This window comes from Nuphar pumila, chromosome 5 (genome assembly GCF_984573655.1).
Source record: "Nuphar pumila chromosome 5, dmNupPumi1.hap1.1, whole genome shotgun sequence".
In the NCBI taxonomy this organism is placed as follows: domain Eukaryota; kingdom Viridiplantae; phylum Streptophyta; class Magnoliopsida; order Nymphaeales; family Nymphaeaceae; genus Nuphar; species Nuphar pumila.
This window is the reverse complement of record NC_143253.1, coordinates 639,061-662,339: the sequence shown is the minus strand read 5'-3', so window position 1 is coordinate 662,339 and position 23,279 is coordinate 639,061. Positions and strand designations below refer to the sequence as shown.

The following is a 23,279-nucleotide window of genomic DNA, read 5'->3' as shown; positions in this document are numbered from 1 at the left end:
CCTTCCTTTCAGTTCTGTTTGTTGGGGGCACCTCTCTGGTTACCTCCCCTTAGCCCTGGTGGCCCTGCCTTTGGTCTTGGTGACCCTGCTTTTGGCCTTGATGGGCCTATTATTGACCTTGTCTAGAGGTTTAGACGATATTGACTTGGGCTTTGAATGGTTCTGACCTCTTGCTAGTTGTGTTGTCCTTACCGTTTTTTCATAAATCCATCATATACCCCTCTTTTAATGACTACCTCGAAGGCGGTAACCTTCTTAATGAGCTCAACATACGTTTCTACTTGAGCCATACTCATCAGGCTTTTTAAGAGTTTAGAGAGTTGTCTATTATAATGACTAAGGCATGGGAGCCCGAGATCGACTCCATCTTGCTAAACATGGACCTGCATCTGTTAATAAATTCATGGGCACCTTCGTCCTTCTTCTGCTTTAGGTCATACAGTTAACTAATAGTGGGCAAAGCTTCAACATGGAACATGAACCTTTTCATGAACAGGTTGATAACTTGTTTGAATTCTCTGATGTCCTGTAGGTTGAGAGTGACGAACCAGTCTAATACCCTCCCATTTCAGACTCTTGGGGAACCAGTTGATTAGCTTCTTATCGTTGTTCCGATATTTAGCCATGGTCTCCATAAATAATGCTAGGTGGGTTCTCGGATCACATTTTCCACCGAACTTAAAAGAATTTTGGAGGAGTATCAAAATATTCTTCATCCCATCTTTTGGGTAAGAAGTCCTTCATGAAATATTCTATTTGGTCCATGTTCACGTATCTCATTCTGGTGCTGAGATTCTGGACTATGTCCTCCATGGACTTGATCTTCATGCCTGATTCAGAGGATCTAGTATGTCCTGGACGGGTCATCCAGTGTATATGAGTTCTCCTCTCTGGGTCTGACACTTGGGATTCACCCTAATACTCTTGTTTCCAGGTGTGCCTATCCTTTCTTTCTTCCAACTCCACTTGGTCATGTTGGTACTTTTCTCTTTCCTACAATTTCCTTATCATTCTCTAATTTTCTTATGTGATGTCTCATCTGTGCTAGCTCATCGCTCTCCTTGGTTAGGGGTTTGACATAAAAAGTTTTGTGGATTCGTCTCTTGACTCACTCATCTATGCTGGAGTCATCAATCTCGTAATTTGTTGGAGGAATGTTACGAAGAACTCAGGAGTACCAACGAGAGCTGGACTTCAACTGTACTAGACCATTTCCTTTTCTTCAAGCATATTTGAGCTCTCTAGAGACATCAGTGTGGGTCTCTTCATTCGGATCCATATCGTAGGCGGCATTTGACAACATCTGATATGACATCCGCGCATGGGTCTAAACATATGGGATGACATCCCATAAGTTAGATTTTTCTAAGGTGGTTCCTACGAAATAGATATGGGATTGATCTTCTTGGTCCGACATCGGGTATTCATGATACCCCAAACAAGTGATTCAAATAAGCCCAAACAAGTAAAGAGAAATTTTTGCAACCAGACGGGTATCCTAAGTCTCCTCGAAAAGCACTCCACGGATCTGTGAGGTTTCTTTAGGTTCTAGGATAAGGGTTACCTTCTAAATTCAATACCTGATGTATTCAAGCTAACAACCTAAGAGCACTAGTATGAATGTTTCGGCTCCGAATGATACCGCTGCCAATATACCCAAGCTAACAACTTAAAGGTACGAGTGGGGGGATCCGAAGATCCAAATTGTAGGACAAGAGAAAGTTAAAAATCTAAAACAAAAAGAGGGTTTTAATCCTAAAAGAGAGAATAGAAAAAAACATAAAGCACGAAATTGAAAAAACAAGGTTTTCATACAATATTCTAAAATTGCTTGAGGTTATGTTTTCCTAATTTCTAAATATCATGCAATTTCTCTAGCAATGGTTTATACAAATGTGATAAAAACTTAAACCTAATATTTATGCATGATCCTATTGCAAAGATATCTATATTTGAAATAAAAATAAACTACATGAAATCAAGGCTCAAGATAATTGGTCCTGGACTGCGAAACATAGCCAGATGGCCAAACCTACCCAGACGACCAAACTAGGCCAAACGGCTAAATAGAGCTAGAAGGCCAAACTGGCCCAGAGGGCTAAAATAGAAAAAGGCCATGAATGACCAAAGAGCGATGAGCTACACGGCCTGGATGACCAACTCTGTAGGAAACTTGCAGAGCCAAGACAATCAAGTATGCAAAAAGGATTTGCAAGACCTAGACGACTAATATGCAAAAACAGAAAAGGGGATAAAGGCAGATTTCAGTCGAACGACCAAATCTGTTACAAACAATGTCTGACTGGATGACCACACTTGTCAGAAACAGAGTATGGTTGGACAGCCAAACCTGTCAGAGATAACAGAGTAAATGGTGAGCAAACAATACACAGACAGGGCCTCGAACAACCAAGTATGCAGAAAAAGCAAGTTAGATGGCTAAACCAAATTTAGTCATACATATAAGACAATAATATTATAGAAAGAGAGAAAAATGTAGGAATACAGACAGGCCCTCAGACTGCCAAGTCTACGAAAAGAATAGGGTAGATGGCTAAACCTGCTTTAACCATTCAACATAACGAGAAAAAAATAGAGACCAAAATGCAGGTTTAGCTATGAAATTTTAAAGGAAAACAGGGTCTCGTCGTGATCGCCAAAAATTGTTGATAAATAAATTTAGAAGCTTATCTTTTAAATAAAAAATCCCTTTTTAAAATGATTTGGGGACGTCCTTCAAAATTTGATTGTCCTTCACCAAAGGGAAGGTAAAGCTGAAGTACGCCTTTTGATTCTTTATCATAACTCAGCGAATAATGCAAATAAACAAACGAAACATGTAAGAATCTGCTCTAAACTAATATAATTAACTAAAATAATAATATAAAAAAATAAAAAAGGAAAGAAAAAATAGATAAACATATACACATTTCTCAGACATGTGGTTCATTTTAGGCTTTAGAGTATTTTTTATCCTTTTCATCCGTTCAACAACACTTTCACAGGAAAGTGAGGGTTTTTTGCAGTTGTTCCGGCAAAACCTTCATGCAAGTGAGAAAGATCAAAGAGACGAGTTTTAGCGGTCTTGCGTTCGTTCTTCTCAGTGCCAGCACTCGAACGTCTTCCTTCCTCCCCGATCACAGGGGCGGATCCCTATTTGTAGGCGTTCAAAATGGATCTAAATCATGGAAATTTTTGGGTTCAAATATGGTCCAATAGATTTGTACTCATCCCGAATAAAAGATGAGGTTAATTGGGAGGAGTCCTCTCTAATAGAAAGTTTATCGAGGGGTGAATATTCTCTTGAAAACGTGCAAAAGTGGTTGGAGATGAGGTGAATGTGTCTCTTTTGGTCGAACGGATTGAATGACTAAATTGGTTTGTCCGTCTCGAGATGGATGACTAAACAAGTTTGATCGTCCTCTGGAAACATGATAAATCGAATGTCGGATAGATTGGACGGTTGAATCGAAATAGCTACCTAAGGATGGACAACAAAACTGAGATAGTCGTCTGAAAGAGACAAGGCAAATGTTGGATTGGCTGGACAACTGAATTGAGATAGCCATCCAGGGTTGGACGGCTGAACTGAGATAGTCGTCTGTGCGGTGGATGGTTGAACTACTTTAGCCATCCAATGAATTTTCTAGTTTTTCTTGTGTTGTACTTTTTATGAAAAACCATATTGAACAAGTGTAGTGGAGAACTTTGAAAACTAAATTCTAGGAGCTTGCTTGAGTCTGTACAATGACTTGTTCAGTTTGCAAACTGAATTTTGCCCCTGTTTGGCAATCCCTGAAGGCAATTCTACGTAGACATCTTCATCAAGATCTCTGTGCAAAAAAATATTGTGAATGTTCATCTGATGGAGTGTCCAATTTTTTATTGCGGCTATGACAAGAAGACATATGACAGAGACTAATTTAGCCACAATGGCGAACATCTGATGATAATCTAGACCTTCTTGTTGGGAGTAACCCTTTACCACTAGACTGGCCTTGTAACATTCAATGGACCCATCAGACTTATATTTTACCTTGTATATTCGTTTACACCTTACAGGTTTCACTCCTTCTGGTAGGGAAGTGACGAACCAGTTGTTGTTCTCTTTTAGAGCTTGTATTTTTGCATTCATGGCATTACACCAACAAGCTTCTTTAACAGCTTGTTGAAATGACGTGGGTTCATCTATCACATATATGGCCAACAAAAAAATTTGATGAGAATGTAAGAATTTTTTGAAGGATGTGCAATTTATTAAGAAAAATCATATACCTTTTGTTCCTTTACTCAAAGTGATAATTGAATCAAACTTGGATTAAGTGGTTGTATACTAAAATTCTCTTTACTATGACAGACAATCCTTTTCCCTAACAGATCTAGTATTACAATCGGTAATGGGGGAACCAAGGAAATAAGGCTGATTTTCATCTTCAAGATTAGTGCTATCAAGTATAGGCACATGAGTTTGATGGTTTTCAGATTCTTGCTTAGTGAAAGATTCACACATAGGTACAGGGATTGGCAATATAGGTTGAATTTAAAAGTTGTAATACATAACGCATAACACACTTTTTAAAGAGATGCCTTTTGAAATTTTATCGAGCCTTAAAGAGATGCTCCAACGGATGACCCATTTAAAAATTTAATATGAATATTAAAAATTTTATATTTGTCAAACAAACTTGAAGAAGAAACTATATGATCACTAGTGCCTGAATCAATGATCCAAGAATCATGAGAAGGAGAATGAAAAGAAAGATCAACAAAATTTGTTGTTGAAAGCTTGCCTTTGATGAATGTAATGAGCTGGTTGTGCTCACTTTAGGTGAGTGCGACAATCTCATCCACACTACCATTTACCTCATTTTCTTGAGATAACACAACAATATATGTTAAGCGTAAAGCATTTTTCTTTCACATGGCCAACAATCTCACCATGAGAGTAGATGGGTTGATCACGTCGTGTGCCTTTGTTCCTGTTCTGATTTAGTTGAATGGCATTCATCATGGAATCTACATTCATTATAATAAAGTGCAGACTTATTGAAAGTTGCCACAAGAACAACACCAGCTTCCCTACTTCGCTCATCTTGTATAACAAGAGCATAAACTTTAGCAACAGGAGGCAAGGGGTCCTTGAGAAGAATTTGGCCTGAAGCATTATCGTACGAATCATTAAGATCCATAAGGAACTAAAAAACTCTCTCATTCTTGTTGTTTCTTCAATTGTTTAATCGCGTCATGTATTTAGGTGGGTAAGAAATTGTAGGATGATAATTCATCCAAAAACCCTTTGAGTTTAGAAAAACATGCAGCAACAAACATGATATCTTGACAAAGTTAGACTATGGCACATTGGATTTGATATGTGCGAGGAGCAATACTTTGCAAAAAACTTTCATGTGGATCATACCATACTTCATGGGTTGTGGTAGCGTAGATGATACTATTAGCCAAGTCTCAGGATATCAAATTTAGCAAGCATGATAATATCATGTTGTTATATCTCACTTGTTTAGGATAATCTGTAGATTCACTTTTAAGTTTCGAGACATAATCATCTATGAACCCGATTTTATTTTTGGCACTAGAAATCATAATTGTCCCCATCAAGGGGTTGAGATACAAAAACAATCTCTTTAAGTATTAGAATGATGCAAGGAGAAGGGACTTGCATATTCAGAAGGTGGGATTGAGGTAGCAGGATAAGTTTCAGCCATGCAAACCCAAGGAAGCAGAGAAAAATGAACTGCAAAAGCAATTTAGTTTCTGGCCTGAGAACAAGATCAAATGCTGATCACAGAGAAGCCGCTAAGTAGGACCTCACGACAGCAGTAAAGCGGAAAATGAGCAGGCAGCAGGAAACCAATAATGATTGTTACAACAACTATACTAAAAAATAGATATACACGATATACACTTTCCTAATGAACCTTAACGGAGGATGAGTCTTATCGTCATCTCAAGAGGGTTTGGCATGGATGGCATGTTGGAGCGAGGGAGAAGCTCAAGAGGAAGCCAAGGCAAACCTGAAGATACTGGAGTCCTCTCTTCAAGGGAAGAAGTTCTTCGGTGGGAACAACATTGGGCTTGTCTCTTCGATATTTGCTGGGAAGATGGTGACGGTGGCAGTGACAGTGAAAGCGCTCAAAGATGAAGGAGATGCAGATGACTCAGTGGATAGTGGCCATGACCCAGGAGGATGGGCCCCCTTGGATGCCACTCAGGACACTTCCCCGATGGAGGTGTCAGACACCGCGGATGCCCCTCAACCAAAAAATCCAAGAGGTGGGACGTCTTGGGCTAAAATAGTGGAAGGCTCCATTGGGTCGGTTGCAGATCCTTTATCTGCAAGCAGGGTGGAGGAAGGGATCAACTCCCTGAAAATAGTTATCCTGGTGAGTTGCTATGCGAAGCTGTTAGAGCCGTACATGTGGATAGTGATTGCTGGATTTCCCGGAGGGCTCAATGATTGGTTCCTCTCTTATCGGTTCATGTTCGAAGCATTGTCGTCTCAATGGCCTCTTATGCCTGGTCCGAAACTCTCAACGCTGAAGGATGGTTTGTTCTTGATCATGGCTCAATCCGAGGAGCAACTCCACATCATTTTGCGGCGGGGTGCATGGCGAGTAGCTGGGAAAATGCTAGTAACCAATAAATGGAAATCAGGCGATCCTTTTCGACTGCAAATGCACACAACCCTTCCTTTGTGGTTTCAACTTCCCAATCTGCCTCCAGAACTCTGGACTGAAGAAATTTTTAAAAAAATAGCTTCAGCGCTTGGGGGGACCAATATGCGGGGATTGATTCGTACACCAAGCTACGAAAGCGGTATCAATTTGCTCGTGTTCGAATGGAAATCCCTTTGGATTTTCTCCCAAAACCCACATTTACTATTGAGATTGAAAAGGGGAAATCTCTTCTGCAGAAGGTTGTCTACGAAAGGTCGATCCGCATCTGCCTCCTATGTGGATCCATAGGCCACAATTGGGAGAATTGCTCAAATCAAGTGGAGCCGCCACCACTGGAATCTAAATGTTGGACTCATGTTAAGATTTCACGGCAGAATTAGTGGCAGCAAAACCCGAAGGCCGAGCACGATCAGACGAAGGTGGGAGAAGGAGCGCTTATCCCGAGGTGGATTTCCACAAGGTGACTGATAGGAAACATAGAAGATTGACAAATTGAGAAAAACCGATGTACATTCTCATTAGTGGTATCGTCTTATATTCAGCATATTTTTACAGAACAGTTTTACAGCAGTAACTGTACATTTACAGAAGTAGTTAAAACTGAAAGATTTATATTAGATGAGTTGGATTCCAGAGTGAATCAAGAGTCAACAAATTTCTGTTAAAGATAAGATTGCATCCTTAGACAGCTGCTCACTTAACTGCATTTTGTTGATGATTATCTTCAACCGTTGATGAGCTATTAACACGCCCCTTCAATCTGAGCACAGTATCACACAAGCTTAGATTGCCTCTGAATTGTTTAAACATGGTCACATTGAGTGGTTTTGTAAGACCATCAGCCAGTTGCTCATTGGAACGAATGAACTGAACTTCAATATTGCCTTTGTTCACATGATCACGAACAAAATGAAAATCAACCTCAATATGTTTAGTACGAGCATGGAAGACTGGATTTGATGCCAAGTAAAGAGCCCTGATGTTGTCACACCATAAAATAGGGGATCGTTTGGTTGAGAAACCAAGTTCTTTAAGTAGCGTTTGAGTCCAAAGTAGCTCGGCTGCTCCTCCGGCGAGAGACTTGTACTCAACTTCAGTATTGGACAGTGCAACAGTTCTTTGTTTCCTGGCATACCAAGAGATAGGATTATTACCCAGAAATACAACACATCCGCCTGTCGATTTTTTATCATCTACACATCCTGCCCAATCTGCATCTGCAAAGGCTTGCAGATAGTGGATCTGAACTTGATTTGAACTGCAGTCCTAAATGCAAAGTGCCTTGAATATATCTTAGAATTCGTTTGACTGCCTTCCAATGCTCTTGCGTAGGTTGATGCATATACTGACATACCTTGTTTACGGAGAAGGAAATATCAGGTCGAGTAAAATTGGCATATTGAAGGGCACCTACCACGCTTCTATACTTTGATTCATCCCCAAAAGGAGTTCCTTCTTTTTGTAGCTTTATAGACGAGTCCATTGGTGTTGATGAGGGCTTGGCCCGTTCCATGCATGTGCGTTGAAGAAGATTCAACATATAGTTTTGTTGACTGAGATATATAGAATCGTTGTCATATGTTACTTCCATGCCTAAGAAGTAGGACAATCGTCCCATGTCTTTGATGGAAAATGAGGTTTTGAGTGCTATGATTACTTTTTCCATCATCACAGTGGAATGTCCTGTAACAAGAATATCATCGACATAGACTAGTATATAGGTTCGAAAATCTTTAGAAATAAACAAAGATGGATCTGATAATGAGATTTGAAAGCCTTGACTTTGAAGAAACTAACTTAGCTTCATGTACCAAGCATGTGGTGCCTGTTTCAACCCATAGATAGCTTTCCTTAACTTGCACACATGGTTCAGAAAGTCTGAATTCTCATACCCTTCTGGTTGCTTCATATAGACATCTTCAGTTAGGTCTCCATTGAGAAAGGCATTATCAAAGTCTAGCTGTCTGATTTCCCACTTGTAGTGACTTGCTAGAGACAACAATATGCGAATTGAGGTAGGTTTTATGACAGGGTTGAAGGTTTTTGAGAAATCGATGCCTTCCTCCTGAAGATATCCTTTAGCTATGAGCCGAGCCTTGTGCCTAGAAATGGACCCATCTGGATTCATTTTGACCTTGTACACCCATTTCGACCCAATCACATTGTAGTGCATTTGTCTTGGTACAAGTTGTCAGGTGTTATTTTTTTGGAGAGCCTGATATTCTTTTTCCATTGTGGAACACCATTCACTAGATTGAACTGTTTCCTGATAGTTTAGAGGTTCCCTAAATTTGGAGTTTGTTGAAGTCACAGTAAATGCTCTCGGTTTCAATGTTCCTGCCATGGACCTTGTGACCATATGATGAGTGTGTGTCAATGGTGGAGGACTAGGCAGAATTGGCATTCCAACTTCATTCCCAGATTGAGCATTTTCTAAAAACTCATTTGGCTGATTGTGAAGGGTGGTTGGTTCTTGATTAACGATCATGGGATCAGAATCCAACGGCAATTGTTGGTCTGAATTCTGAATGTGATCAAGGTTTGCCCCTGATTCAGGGTTTAGGAGAGGTAGAACAAGTCCCCACCGACTGGGACAGACCTGCTTAATGTTTTCTTGTAAAGAGCCGAGTTTGGATTCATCAAAAAATACATGTTGACTGATATAGACTTTCCGATCCTTGGGATCGAAACAGAGGTACCCTTTTTGTTTGACGCCATACCCAATTAGCACACATGCTTTAGTTTTGGGTTTCAACTTATGAGAGACATAGTCTGTCAGAACAGGATAACAAGTTGAACCAAAAATTCTAAGATGAGAATAATTTGGTTTCTGATGAAAAATAAGTTTAAATGGTGTCCTATGAGGTTCATGTTTACTGGGTAATCTGTTAATGATGTATACAACCATTCTAAAAACATCCACCCAAAAACTATATTGCATGTTGGCCGCATGAAGCATGGATAATCACATTTCAACAACATGTCGGTGCTTCCTTTCTACTAACCCGTTTTGTTGGGGAGTATGGGGGCAGGAAAAACGATGGATGATCCCATGTTTGACAAGAAAATTTTCAAGCCGATCACTAGTAAATTCACCACCATTATCAGTTTGAAGAGTTAGAATTTTTTTCTGAACTTGATTTTCAATAATAGACTTGAAATCCATAAATCGTTCATAGACATCTGACTTATGTTTAATTGGAAAATTCCAAACAAAATGAGAGTAATCATCTACTAACAGGAAATAGTAACTTAATCCTTCTCTAGACTCACAGGGAGATGGACCCCAGACGTCTCCATGAAGTAACTCCAAAGGCCGCGTTGTTTTGTGACCAACTGCCTTGAAAGGTAGCTTGTGAGCTTTGCCAAAAAGACATCCTTCACAGACTCCACCATCCTTATTGTTCAACCTAATAAGACTTTGAGAATGAATAATTTCGACTGCTTTCTTATGTGTGTGTCCTAACCTTTGATGTCAGACTCCATATGATGCTCCATTCTGGCTTTTATCTACCAAAAACACCTCCTTGCTTTGCGATTTAATTTGATATAGCCTTGTTTGTGTCTGTATTCCCTGAAGTGTTGTTTGACCGGTCTGTAAATCCTTGACAGAGAATCCAAAAGGATTAAATTCAAAAGAGCAATTGTTGTCCACTGTGAACTGTCCAACAAATAGTAAATTTTTTATAATAGTTGGAGCATGCAAAACTCGGTTCAGTTTAAAAACAGAAGAACTGGATTTAATAATCATGTTTCCAACAGAAGAAATAGGAACACAACTACCATTACCGACTATGATACCTTCTCCTCCTTGATAGGGTTGTTGGTTAGATAACTGCGAACCATTCATTGTAACGTGATTTGTAGCTCCAGTATCCGGATACCATGTTTCATCCTTAGCTTCTTCAAGAGTCACTGCCGAGAAGGCTTTAGGAATATCCCAACAAAATTTGGCGGTATGGCCCTTTCGGCCACAATATTGACATACAGTAACCGGCTTAGCTTTTGAAGTTTCATCAAAGCTATTGTTATTTAGGTTTGGAGTGTTTGAGTTGTTTGGAGAGAACTGACCTTGATTGTGAAATTTTCCACGACCCCCATGATACATACCGCGTCCGCGACCTCTGTAGGCTACAAAGACAACATGGGAAGATTCACTTTCTTGAATGGGCTTTGGCTTCATAATCTGCACCCTTTTTTCTTGGTTCAGTAAGAGATCATATAAGGTAGAAAATGTAAGATCTTGAACTATAGCATTGGTGGTGACAGACGTCACAAAGCTTTCGTATTCAATCGAAAGACCATTTAAGGTGATCTGAACCAAATCGGATTGAGATACCGGTTGTCCTGCCGCAGAGAGAGTGTTGGACAGTGTTTTGACACGATCCAGGTATATAACCAAATCAATAGATTCTTTCTTGATAAAACCCAGTTCCTTCTTTAGCAGAAGTACACGAAGGGGAGACTGAGATCCATACGATTTGGCAAGTTCAGTCCATGCTTCTCGAGCAGTTTGAACATGAAGAATCTGCCCTAACACCTGTTCAGAAACAGTTGTTTTAATCTAGCTTAAGGCAAGTTGATCATACCTACGCCACTTAACATAGGCAGGATTAATATCTTCATGATTATTTTCCTTTTGAGGAGGAGCTTGACAGGAGCCATCAACGAACTTCATTAGATCTTGTGATAACATGACAGATTCAATCTGTTTTTTCCAAAGAAGATAATTGTTTTTGTCAAGTTTAATTGACACTAGACTTGCTGTTGCGTTCCACTGAGCAACATGAGCCGACGCCATTAAGGAAGGCAGAAGAAGAACTGGGGCAGAAACAGAGTTGGCTCAGAAACAATATTGACGCCTTGTAGGAACTGTGTTGACATAGTAGACGAGCACTATCAAAATCACTGACTTTGCTCAGATACCATGATAGAAAACATAGAAGATTGACAAATTGAGAAAAAACGATGCACATTCTCATTAGTGCTATCGTCTTATATTCAGCATATTTTTACAGTAGTTAAAACTGAAAGATTTACATTAGATGAGTTGGATTCCAGAGTGAATCGACAGCTGCTCACCTAACTGCATTTTGTTGATGATTATCTTCAACAGTTGATGAGCTATTAACAGTGACAACTGTTTAAGATGCTGATTCCTTGCCCCTGTTAATTCTTTGGGAATCGGGTCTGGTCAAGACCCATAGCATCCGGTTGAAACAGGACCAGAGGTACCACCCGGGTTCCAAGTCTCAATGTTTGTCCCTTTGCCTCCAAACCGACTTAGTTGCTTGGCCCAGGGACTGGACCCGTCCGTCTCCAAGAGGACTTGGTCCAGACCCAATCACTCCCCTTCCACGGGTAAACCGACTGGAAATCTAAAAAAACAAATGGTGGGTCAGTCGAAGCAGCTGCCCTTCAAGAGGAGATCTCTCTCTTGGCACTGGACCGGTCCCACAGTGGCTCAGCTACCAGAGAACCCTCTGAACTCTCCAAAGATTCGAGGAGAGATAATGTCGTTGACATGTATCCAAACGGTCACCAAGGGGATCCGTCGGGAGCAACAAGACAGAGATGCGGGGGTGGAACATTAGAGGGCTCGGTCGCCGGTGGGACTGCCGGCAGATCCTGGAAGTGTTGAAGCGTTAAAAAGTTGACATTGCTTTTCTTCTCGAATCAAAAGTGAGTATGGTTTGCTACTCCCAACTAAAAAGGAAGTTTGCGGATTTTGAAGTTGCTGGGAATTGGATGGCTTCAGATCCCAGTAGGATTATATGCATGTGGAATGCAGCCTCAATCAAGGCAGAAGTTTTCTTTGTCTCTGATCAAATGATCTCTTTAAATGTAGAGGCCTAGAATCAATTTGTGGTGGTAACCAGTGTCTAAGGGAGAAATGAAGCTGGGAGGCGAATCGAGATGCGGAATCAATTAAGGAGGCATCCGAATGATCAGCCTTGGTTCTTGTCAGGGGATTCAAACACAAATTGAAGTCTGTTGGAAAGAGTTGGCTCCCGTTTTGGGCATGTTGACAGTGATAGATTTAACCAGATGATTGAAGATTGTAATTTATCAGAGATTCAGATTCCTAATGCGGCTATCACCTGGCATAATCAACAAAAGGGGCGGGGAATCAAAGTGGGCAGATTTGACCGATGTTTGGTAAATGAACATTGGACTCAGATGTTCCCAAATACGGAAGGGATGAGCATCCCCAGATTAGTGTCAGATCATATTGGTTTTGATCATGATCTCCAAACCAATCTCCCGTCCTATTACTTCGTTTAAATTCTTCAAAGGTTGGACCCTAACGGAGGACTGTGAAGGCATTGTTAAGAAAAGTTGAGAGCCCAATGTATGTACTCACGACCCGGCTTGATATAACCAAGAGAAACCTGATTTCATGGGCTAAGACTGAGATTGGTGATATCTCAAGCCGCATAAAGGAGATTCAAGCGGCTCTAAAACGATGCCATCATCAAATGCAGTTTGGTAATTTTAAGATGATCTCCAGTCCCCGCAAGACATTAGATAACTCATGTTAAAACTGTTGGCGTTCATGTGAAACCATAACCGGAATGTTAAAGCAAGTTATACGTACCGGTAGATGCTATGAATGAGACAAGTGTTTGCCCAAGTGAAACAGCGTTGTCCTCAGTCTATCAATGACTACGATGAGCCCAAGCCATCAAGTCATCGGTGAACAAGACCCTGAACCTAATGAGAAAAAAGAATACCTTGATTGCTCTCATCAAACTGCTATGCCTCAATTTATAGTGAAAGAAAAATTTGGGGTTACATGCATGACATTCATGTATATGAATCCTTCACTTGCCATATTAAATGTAAACCTTTCACATTCATGTAACCCCTTCCCCACTAATTCCTCACTAATGCCTCTCTAAAGCCTTTGTTAGTGTCAAACGGGGTCACAGTTAGGGTTGGACCCAATTTGAAATGTTCATCATTCTTTTACTTGATCCATTGACACAGAAAGATATAAAAATTGAAGTTCATACCATTATCTCGACTTAAATTGTTTTATCACGTGAGTTCACATGCTATCTGGTATCACAAGAATGAATCATATGAGTTATGAAGATGAACACCTCTTTATGAAATGTCATATTTTCATATACTACAATATAATTTATTTTTAGTGCTTTGGTATGTTAAGATTACATTTATAAATAGGTTGGTCTTTAATCCATTCTATTAGTTTTTTAATATTGTTATTATATTATTGTCATTATCCGAATAAGAGATCATTTATGCAAAATCAACAATACACAAAGTCATAGAAATCAATTTAGTTTCACAAATGTGATCACATATAATTATAATGTATTGTCATACATCAGAAGGAATCAAACAGACCCATTATCTTTACATGTTGAGAATATAATCATGGTGCTAGCCCTTTAGGAAGGGGATTCACAATCATTTTCTTCGTACCGATTGTATCAATGCATATTAAATGATTCTCAGTCATTTCTTTAACAACAAAGTACTTTAACTCCATGTATTGACATGAGGTTGAGCCCTTGTTATTTAAGAATGACACAATAACTTCATTATCACAAAAGATCTTTAATGGTCTCACAATAGAATTCACAATCCCAATACCCATAATGAAGTTTTTTATCCAAATGACATGAGATAAAGTCTCGTATAGAGCAATGAATTCTGCCTCCATGGTATGAGCAACAGTTGTAGACTGCTTTTCACTTCTCCATTAGACGACACCACCTGCTAGTAGGAAGATGTATCCAGTAGTGAACTTTCTATTGGCGAGACATCCTCCCAAGTCTGCATCAGAGTATCCAATAACTTTTAGGTGGTCAACCTTTCTGTAGGTCAACATATAATCCTTCGTTCATTGCAAATAGTGCATGACCTTTTTAACTGCCTTCCAGTGCGCAATGCCTAAATTTTACTGATATCTACCAAGTATTCCCACAACAAATGTGATATCTAATCGTGTGCAGGTTTGCGCATACCGCAAACTCCCAAACACCGAATCATATGTGATAGTTGTCATCTGAGCCTTTTTATTTTCATCTTGAGGATAGTCCTTTAGGCTTAATTTAACATTTTTCACAATAAGTGTCAAATTAGGAAAATAATTTTTCATCCCATATCTTTTAAGAACCTTAAAGATATATGATTTTTTAGAAAGACCAAGGATACCCTTAGTTCTATCACGATGGATCTCAATTTCAAGAACATATACGGCCTCACCCATGTCCTTCATGTAAAAATGAGAGGAAATAAAATCTTTTGTCTCATGTAGTATGCACAAATCATTAGTTGCAAAAAGAATATCATCACATATAAAACCAAAATTATGAACTTATTCATACTAGCCTTAAGGTATATGCATTGATCAACAATGTTTTCAGTGAATCCAAAGTTAAGAATTACCTAATTGAATTTTTTATACCATTGGCGGGAGGCTTGTTTAAGTTTATAAATTGACTTTTTCAATTTGCAAATTAAATTATTTGAATCATCTACACTGAAACCAGGAGGTTGTTGCATGTATACCTTCTTTTTCAAATCCATATTCAGGAAAGTAGTTTTCACATCCATTTGATGTAGCTCTAAATCAAAATAAGCTACGAGGGCAATGATTATCCACAATGATTTCTTAGTTGAGACAAGAGAAAAAGTCTCATTATAATCAATGCCTTCTATCTGTGTAAAACCCTTTGCAATGAGCCTAGCCTTATACCTCTTCACTTGACCTTTAGGTCTGTCTTAGTCTTAACGACCCACTTACAACCAACAGGTCTTATTCCATCAAGTCGAAGTACAAGATCTCCCACTTGATTGCTATAGAGTCAAGCTCTTCTTTCATAGCATTGATCCAATGTGTTGATCTTTCACATGGCTTCTGCAAAGGTGAATGGATTATCATCAATGTCTATGAAATCATTGGGCTCTTGCAAATACATCACATAGTCGGGATGGATAACAAATTTCTTAGTCCTCGTAGATCTTCATACAGGTGCTACAGGTGGTTCTAAATGCACCTCTACATCATGTTGTTGTTGTATATTCTCACCAACAACTTATTTTATTTAAGATTAATGTTCATTAACCGAATTTTCTTTGACATTATCCAAAGAGACAATGATAGAAAAAAATAGGTTTTTATTCTTCGTAGGTGTGGAACCTGAATCCTGCAATTTCTCAAATTCAAAACTTTGAGATGCATCTATCACACTAAAACTACTTTCAAGAAATCTTGTTTTATTTGTTTCTACTATCTGTAGTGTATGAGATGGACAATAAAACCTAAAGTCCTTTGATCTTTTTGGATAACCAATAAAAAATCTACTAGTCATCCTAAGATCAAAGACTTTTATATGTAGGTTATTTTAGCATTAGCTGGACATCCCTATATGCGCATATATGACAAAGAAGGTTTTCTACCAGTTTATAACTCATAAGGAGTCTTTTGGACAACCTTCGTAGGAATCTTATTCAAAATATGCATTATTGTTCTAAAAGCTTCACCCCATAAGGTCAAGGGAAGGTTTGAGTGATTCAACATCGCTCAAACTATTTCTTTAAGCGTACGATTTCTTCTTTCAGCTACATCATTCTAGTAAGCACTACCAGGCATGGTATATTAAGGTACAATATATTTTTCTTTTAAAAACTACACTAATGACTCTTCCTTTTGTTTTATCTCAGTAAAACGATCATACTATTCATTACCTCTATCAGACCTAACCACTTTAATAACTTTACCGATTTGTTTCTCTACTTCTTTCTTGAAGTCCTTAAAAATCTAAAAGACTTGATTTTTCATTAAATAATAAGTAGAGATACATATACCATGAGTAATCATCTATAAATGTGACAAAATATTTTTTTTTGTATAACATAGAAAAAAGGCTTACAAATATCTGTATGCATGATCTCCAATTTTTCATTACTACGTCTGACATCTTTCTTATATATGTTAGACTGCTTAGCCTTTATGCAATCAACACATGATTTTATATTTGTGAAATCAAGGGATCCAAGAATTTCTTCTTTTACAAGTCTTTGGACTCTCTCTTTTGATATATGTCCTAACCATCAATGCCAAAGCAAATATGATTGATCCTCCTTTAGGCCATGTTTAATGTCAATCATGTTAATCATAGTGTTTTCAACGGAGTGAGATTCCCAAATTTAGAATTTAATTTTCAAATGATACAAACCATTACACACATATGCAAAACCTATAAGAATAGAATTTTTAACAATAATAAGCTTGAAGTTTTCAAATTAAAAAAAAAATAAACTTATCAAGTTTTGAAATCAAAATAAGGTTCCGACTATAGGATAAAACATAAAATATATCGACTAAATCCAAAATGAATTCTAACTCCAACAAAACTCTGCAGGTCCCAACATTTTTGACATATGAACGCATCTTATTTCTTGAGAAGATGTTTTTTATACTCTATTGTTTTTCTTTTGTTCAAAAATGCTTGCAAAGAGTTGGCAATATGCACTGTGACACCAGAATCAATCTAACAACTATGTAGTGGAACATTGATTAAATTGCACTCATAAGAAACAAATGACTTATTACATTTATTCTTGAGTCATTTCTTATGCTTCAGGTTGTATACCTTATGTCTCTTCTTATTGCAGAAGAAATGCCTTATAGAAGAACCTCTTGACTGGGATTTGGCTTTTACCTGAGAGTTTGAACTCTCCCAAGAGGTTTTCTTCTTGTTCTTTTTGAAAGAATTTTTCTTTTCCCATTGCCTATGCTTTTTCTTATGAGATGCCATATGTGCACTCGACACCCTTTCACCCTTCATTCTTTCTTCCTGTTTAGCACACTTGGTCAAGAGGTTATTAAATGACCACTCATTGTTATGCGTGTTGTAGGAGATCTTAAAGGGTCTATATTCACTAGGCAACGAGGTCATAATTAGATGGACAAAAAAGGAGTCAGAAATGGCAAAATTCATGTCATTCAGCTGGGATGCAATGTTTCTTATTCCCAAGATGTGTTGTCGGATATGACTTTCCCCAGAATATTTTATAGACACCAATTTAGATATCAATGTATTGACCCTAGCCTTATTAGAACTGATGAATTGAGTCTCAATGGCTCTCAGAAATTCCTTCACTATCCTGCAGTGAGGGACGATGCCTCGAATGTTTTTAGCCACTCGAGATTCCAAAATCAACAGGCTAAGTATATTTGAGCTCTCCCACTTCTCAGAGGTAGTCTTCTGTTTGGCTATACTCTACTTTGTAAGAGTGGAAGGTTCGTCAATCCTAAGGGTCAAATCTAGGTTCATATAATCGAGAGTGAATAATATTATTTCTTTCCAATCTGAGAAATTAGATCCGTCTAACAAGGGGATGTTACTAGAATCATCAATGATGAAAGAACCTAATACAATAATGAATGAAAAGAAAAGAACTTATTATTGCTCAAACAAGACTCATGTTGAAAAGGTAAAAATTGCATTCCTTTATTATTTACCTTTTCTGAGTCAAGCATAATTGAGTCATTATCGTTTCACTTTGGTGAAAACGATAATATTCATAGTTGCTTCATCTCTTCAATTCATAAGAAATTGACTTCAATTGATGAAACTAGCAGATCATGTACCATAAGGTAATTCAGTACTATACCTTTGGGTACGAACATGCTTCATAGGTTGGTATATATATCTACTATTACACCCTATGTGAATTTGAAAAACAATGACCTACCTTTGGATATGATCATTGTTTCATAAAGTAACACATAATCATAATACCAAATCTTAACACGGTTCAAAGAATCTTTAATCAATAGAACTCAGATTACTTTGGTGATTTCATGATTCAGTTAATAGAGATCTTTTGCTGCAAACATATTTCTATTATGGAGCATGCCCATGCACACATAACAATTCATGTATATTCATGACGAAACATATATTATATCATCAAAAAATACAAATTCGTGCTTCAACTTATATGCATAAATAAATTTTGATGAGAACACATCACAAATTTCATGAATTTAGTCATAATTCAAGCTTAAAATGTTATGCGTAACTTAAATAACATAAAATGCATGCATAAGTCATGCTTCCTTAACAATAAACACGTATAAAGTATGAAAAAATGACAAAGACAGACTCTTATAGGTAAAACCTGGGGTTCACAAGCTGAAACCTGTCTAAAACTGCTATGAAGAGGTCTAAAACGGCCAACAAAGGGCCTGAAACGGTTTTTGAACAGTCAAACTGATCTGAAACATATACAAAAGTTCATAAACCCCTAAAATCAAATGAGAAAATCCACGTTCTTTCATAGATTCATGAAAACAGGATTTCTACATTCAGGAACCGGTGAAAAACTGATAGAAACTAGTCAAAAGTGGCTCTGAACCGGTTTTGAAACTTCTCGTATTAGTCACATAACCAATTCAATTTTAAATGGGTTTAAATAGTACATAGACCGTATTTTGGACATGATCTGATTCAATTCGGATCTAGATCCAATACTAATGGATCTCATATCATATCTAGTCTAGATCCAAACCCATGTATGACCCGGTCTCATGTCAGATCCAATGATCCAGACCCGATCCAAATCCATGATCTTGTCTAAATAGGATCCAGGTAAGATCCGGATCCATAACACGATCCATATCCGAACCTGGTCCAAATAGGACATGGGTCGGATCCATGAACTGGCCCGATCTAAACCCAGACCTAATCCATAAAAATTTAGGTCGGATCCTGATCCATGGATTATGGAGTGTGTTAGATCTAGACCCGATATCTAAAATGAGTCTGGGTTCGGTCTCGTCCAATGGATCGGGTCCTGACCCGATCCAGCTGGTTTCATAATGGATTCGGTACGTGGATCGGGCCTGATCCATAATGTGATGCAAACCTGATCCACCCAAAATGAGTTTGGATCAGGCTTGCCACTGGGTCGATATACCCGATCCGACTTGGGTCAGCACAAAAAAGGGCCTGATGGCCTTTCAATTTCTGAGAAAACCGAAGGGCTTTTAGTTTTCTCATAAACTGAAAGCCATGGACGGGCGTGTTAACGCCTCCTCACCCATTCCAGTGGACGGGACCGGCGAGGCTGCCGACAACGACGACCATCTCACCAGCACCTTCCCAACGACAACAATCGAATAGCCAACAGAGCCAATGCAGGTAAGGGTTTACAGTTTTTTTTATATACATCTGCCGCTGGGGCTGCACATACGGGCATACCCACTTTGGGCCTGCTTGCTATGGGGCTGCCCCAGCTGCCCCATGCATGTCGTAGTTAGCCAATCCATCACTCTTAGGGCAATTCCACCATACTTCACACGCATTCGAGCACCCGTTGTCGCATCTACGTTGCACCACACCCGTGCATATGTCATGCCCCTTGCACAGCCCAGTGTCAAACCTAGGCACTGGACACACTCTGTGGAATGCACACACCTCTTCCTCACCAAGTCTCATACAACTGGCATGCTGCAAGGCTCTCACCACACCCGTACATATGTCATGCCCCTTGCACAACCCAGTGTCGAACCTAGGCACTGGACACACTCTGTGGCATGCACACACCTCTTCCGCACCAAGTCTCATACCACTGACACGATGCAAGGCTCTCCGAGACTTCGTGTGCAACACCATACCACCTCACGAGAAATTGCTGGATTATTTTGGAGCTCATTGGGCAACTATTCTTGCAACCAAAGCTCTCCAATATTAGAGCAATAGTGTGAGCTGGCCCACCTGCTAATTAGGTTCGGTGTTGGTCAGTTGACAGCTATTTAGTGAACGTAGATGTTCTTCCTTTTGGGGAGGAAATAATATACTTAGTACCATATCGATGAGGCAATTCGATGTCGGGGTAGTGAGTAGGCTATAAAAAGGGGTTGATGTCAGCATAGAAAAACATACTTTCTCGACGTTTTGGCTAAGATCAAGTGTAGTATATGTTCTTATCAGTTTAATATCTGATACGTGGTCCATGTGATCACACGATATTAAATTAAATTTCTTGTGGGTGAGGGGCCACCAGTAGCTTGCTCCTGGGTCCCTCGAGCATCACCCATACATTGCACTACTGCATGGGCCTGGCTCACCTCTCTACTTGTCATGGGCTTATTTTGGAAGCATCGTGTGGCACTTGGCGATCTCGAGCAGGTCAGCCTTATGAGTCAAGGATGCCAACACACAAGCACCCCACACAAGGGTGCACATGCACAGTCTTGCAAGCGCGCACAATCACACACAGAGAGATAACAACTTCTTATAATTGCTTGAAGATTTACAAAGAGATAGAGAGGGGGGAGGGACCCGTTACCATTGTAGTACATGGAGGATCTTAGGCCAGAGGCCATTTATAAGCACTATAAAGTGCCAAAGAGGTATTTACATTAAGAGAAAAAGGTGAAAACATGGTCGGCTGGAACATGCTTCCCCGCTTAAACTGGCACCGCGTTCGACGCTATCTGCTGGTGGCATTCTTCAATTAACTATTGAAACTGGCGGATGTTGCGTGGGGTCTCCCAACTAACATCACTCTCTAGTAATCCTTTCCACTTCACAAGACACTTTTTCACTTCTCTAAAATAGTTGTTGACGTGATCCATGATAAACTCAACTTCTTTAGAGGTTGAGGCTCGAGTTGATGATGAAGCTCGTTGAGGGATGGGAGCTTGTTGAGATAGATTGTGGCTAGGATCTTCTTCATCTTCATTGAAGGGCTTCAAATTGCAGACATGAAAGACGGGGTGGACCTGAAAGCTGGCGGGGAGATCTAGCTTGTATGCCAATTTCTCGATCCTCTAGGTGATGACAAAGGGTCCATCATACTTTCGAATGAGTCCTCGATGATGTCCTCAATGATGTCCTCAAAAGATAGTTGTTCTTTTGGGGTATAATTTTACCAACACCTTATCTCCAACTCGAAATTCAGCAGGTCGGCGATTTTGATCTGCCCACTTCTTCATCCACTTAGCAACTTTATATAGAAATGCCCTTGCCAACTCAGTTTGGTCATGTCAGTTCTTGACAAAATGGTATGCAAAGGGCATTTTTCCCTGACCTTGAGCCGCTATAGAGTGCAACATTTGTAGTTGTTACCCTATCACAATTTTGAATGGATTATGCCCTGATGATTCGCTCTTTTGAATATTGTAATAGAACTGAGCGATGTCCAATAACTCTATTTAATTCTTCTTATTCACACTAGTAAAGTGCCTCAAGTATTCTTCCAGCATCCCATTAATGTGCTCAGTTTGACCATCCGTCTGTGGATGAAAACTAGTGGAGAAGTGTAGCTTGGATCCCAATAATCAAAAAACTTCTCTCCAAAACTTACTTGTGAAACGAGCATCGCGATCACTAATGATGTTCTTTGGGATGCCCCAATACTTGACCACATGCTTCATGAAAAGTTAGGTTGTGTCTTCAGTCGATCAATTGTTGGGTGCAAAGGTCGCATATTTAGAGAACCTATCAACAACGATGAAAATGATGCTACACCCCTCGGTCTTTGGCAGACTCACAATGAAGTCCATTGAGATACTCTCCCATGGTCGACTTGGAATGGGAAGAGGTTCTAATAATCCCACAAACTTTTGATTGGCAGCCTTATCTTGTTGATAGATTGGGCAAGTGTGTACGTAACCATTTACGTCATCACACATTTGTGGCCAATAGTATATCCGCTCAATCAATGCAAGTGTCCTTTCTTGTCCTGGGTGCCCCGCCCAGGGAGAGTTGTGGCACTCCTTCAGTATTTCTCGATGCAAGGATCCTCGTTGGGTCACATATACCCAACTTTCTGTTATCATCACTAGTCCTTCTTGTTGTCAAAATCACCTTATCTTCTCCTCTTTCACCAAGGAGAGGAGATGTGCCATATGGTCTTCTTGTAAGCCCTCCTGAATCCTGTTGAGGAGGTCACTACGAGGTCTAGTGCTCACAGTATCATCTTCAATCACGGTCGCTAACTCGACCTTCCTACTTAGGGTGTCCACCACTACATTGGTCTTACCAGGCTTGTACTCTAAAATTGTGTCGAATCCAACTAAAAATTCTTGCCACCGAACTTGTTTAGGGCTGAGAGCTGCTTTTGGGTCTGAAAGTAGCTTGAGACGACATTGTCTCTGTAGACAATGAACGATGAACCCAATAGATAGTGCCTCTAGGTGCAAAGGCAATGAAAAATAGCGGTCATCTCTATTTTATGTACCGTATATCGCCGCTTAACATTGTTCAACTTCATACCCTCAAAAGCTATAAGGTGTCTGACCTGCATCAACATGCCTCCTATAGCAAAATTAGAGACATTTGTGTACACTTCAAATGGCTTCTCCTAGTTGGGAAGCTGCAATATTGGTTCTTTCACCATGGCCTCCTTTAATGCTTGAAATGCTTGCTCGCATCCTCCTTGCTATTCCAACTTCTTATCCTTCTTTAACAGTTTCGTTAGTGGAGCTGCAATAGTAGAATAACCTTCAATGAATCGACGATAGTAGTTTGTCAATCCCAAAAAGGATTGAAGCTCAAGAACCTTGGTTGAAACTTTCCATTCTTGAATGGC

The 23,279-nt window shown here is 39.4% G+C and overlaps 1 protein-coding gene and 1 non-coding gene across 2 annotated transcripts in view; one reads left to right on the top strand and one right to left on the bottom strand.

The window, feature by feature from the left end:
- Window positions 1-23,279, bottom strand: part of LOC149836385 (uncharacterized) — a 53,486-nt gene that overhangs the window by 6,846 nt on the left and 23,361 nt on the right. The window lies entirely within an intron of this gene.
- LOC149836386 (U2 spliceosomal RNA) lies at window positions 20,623-20,816 on the top strand. Its single transcript, XR_016432283.1, has one exon. It is a non-coding gene; the product is annotated as a U2 spliceosomal RNA (small nuclear RNA).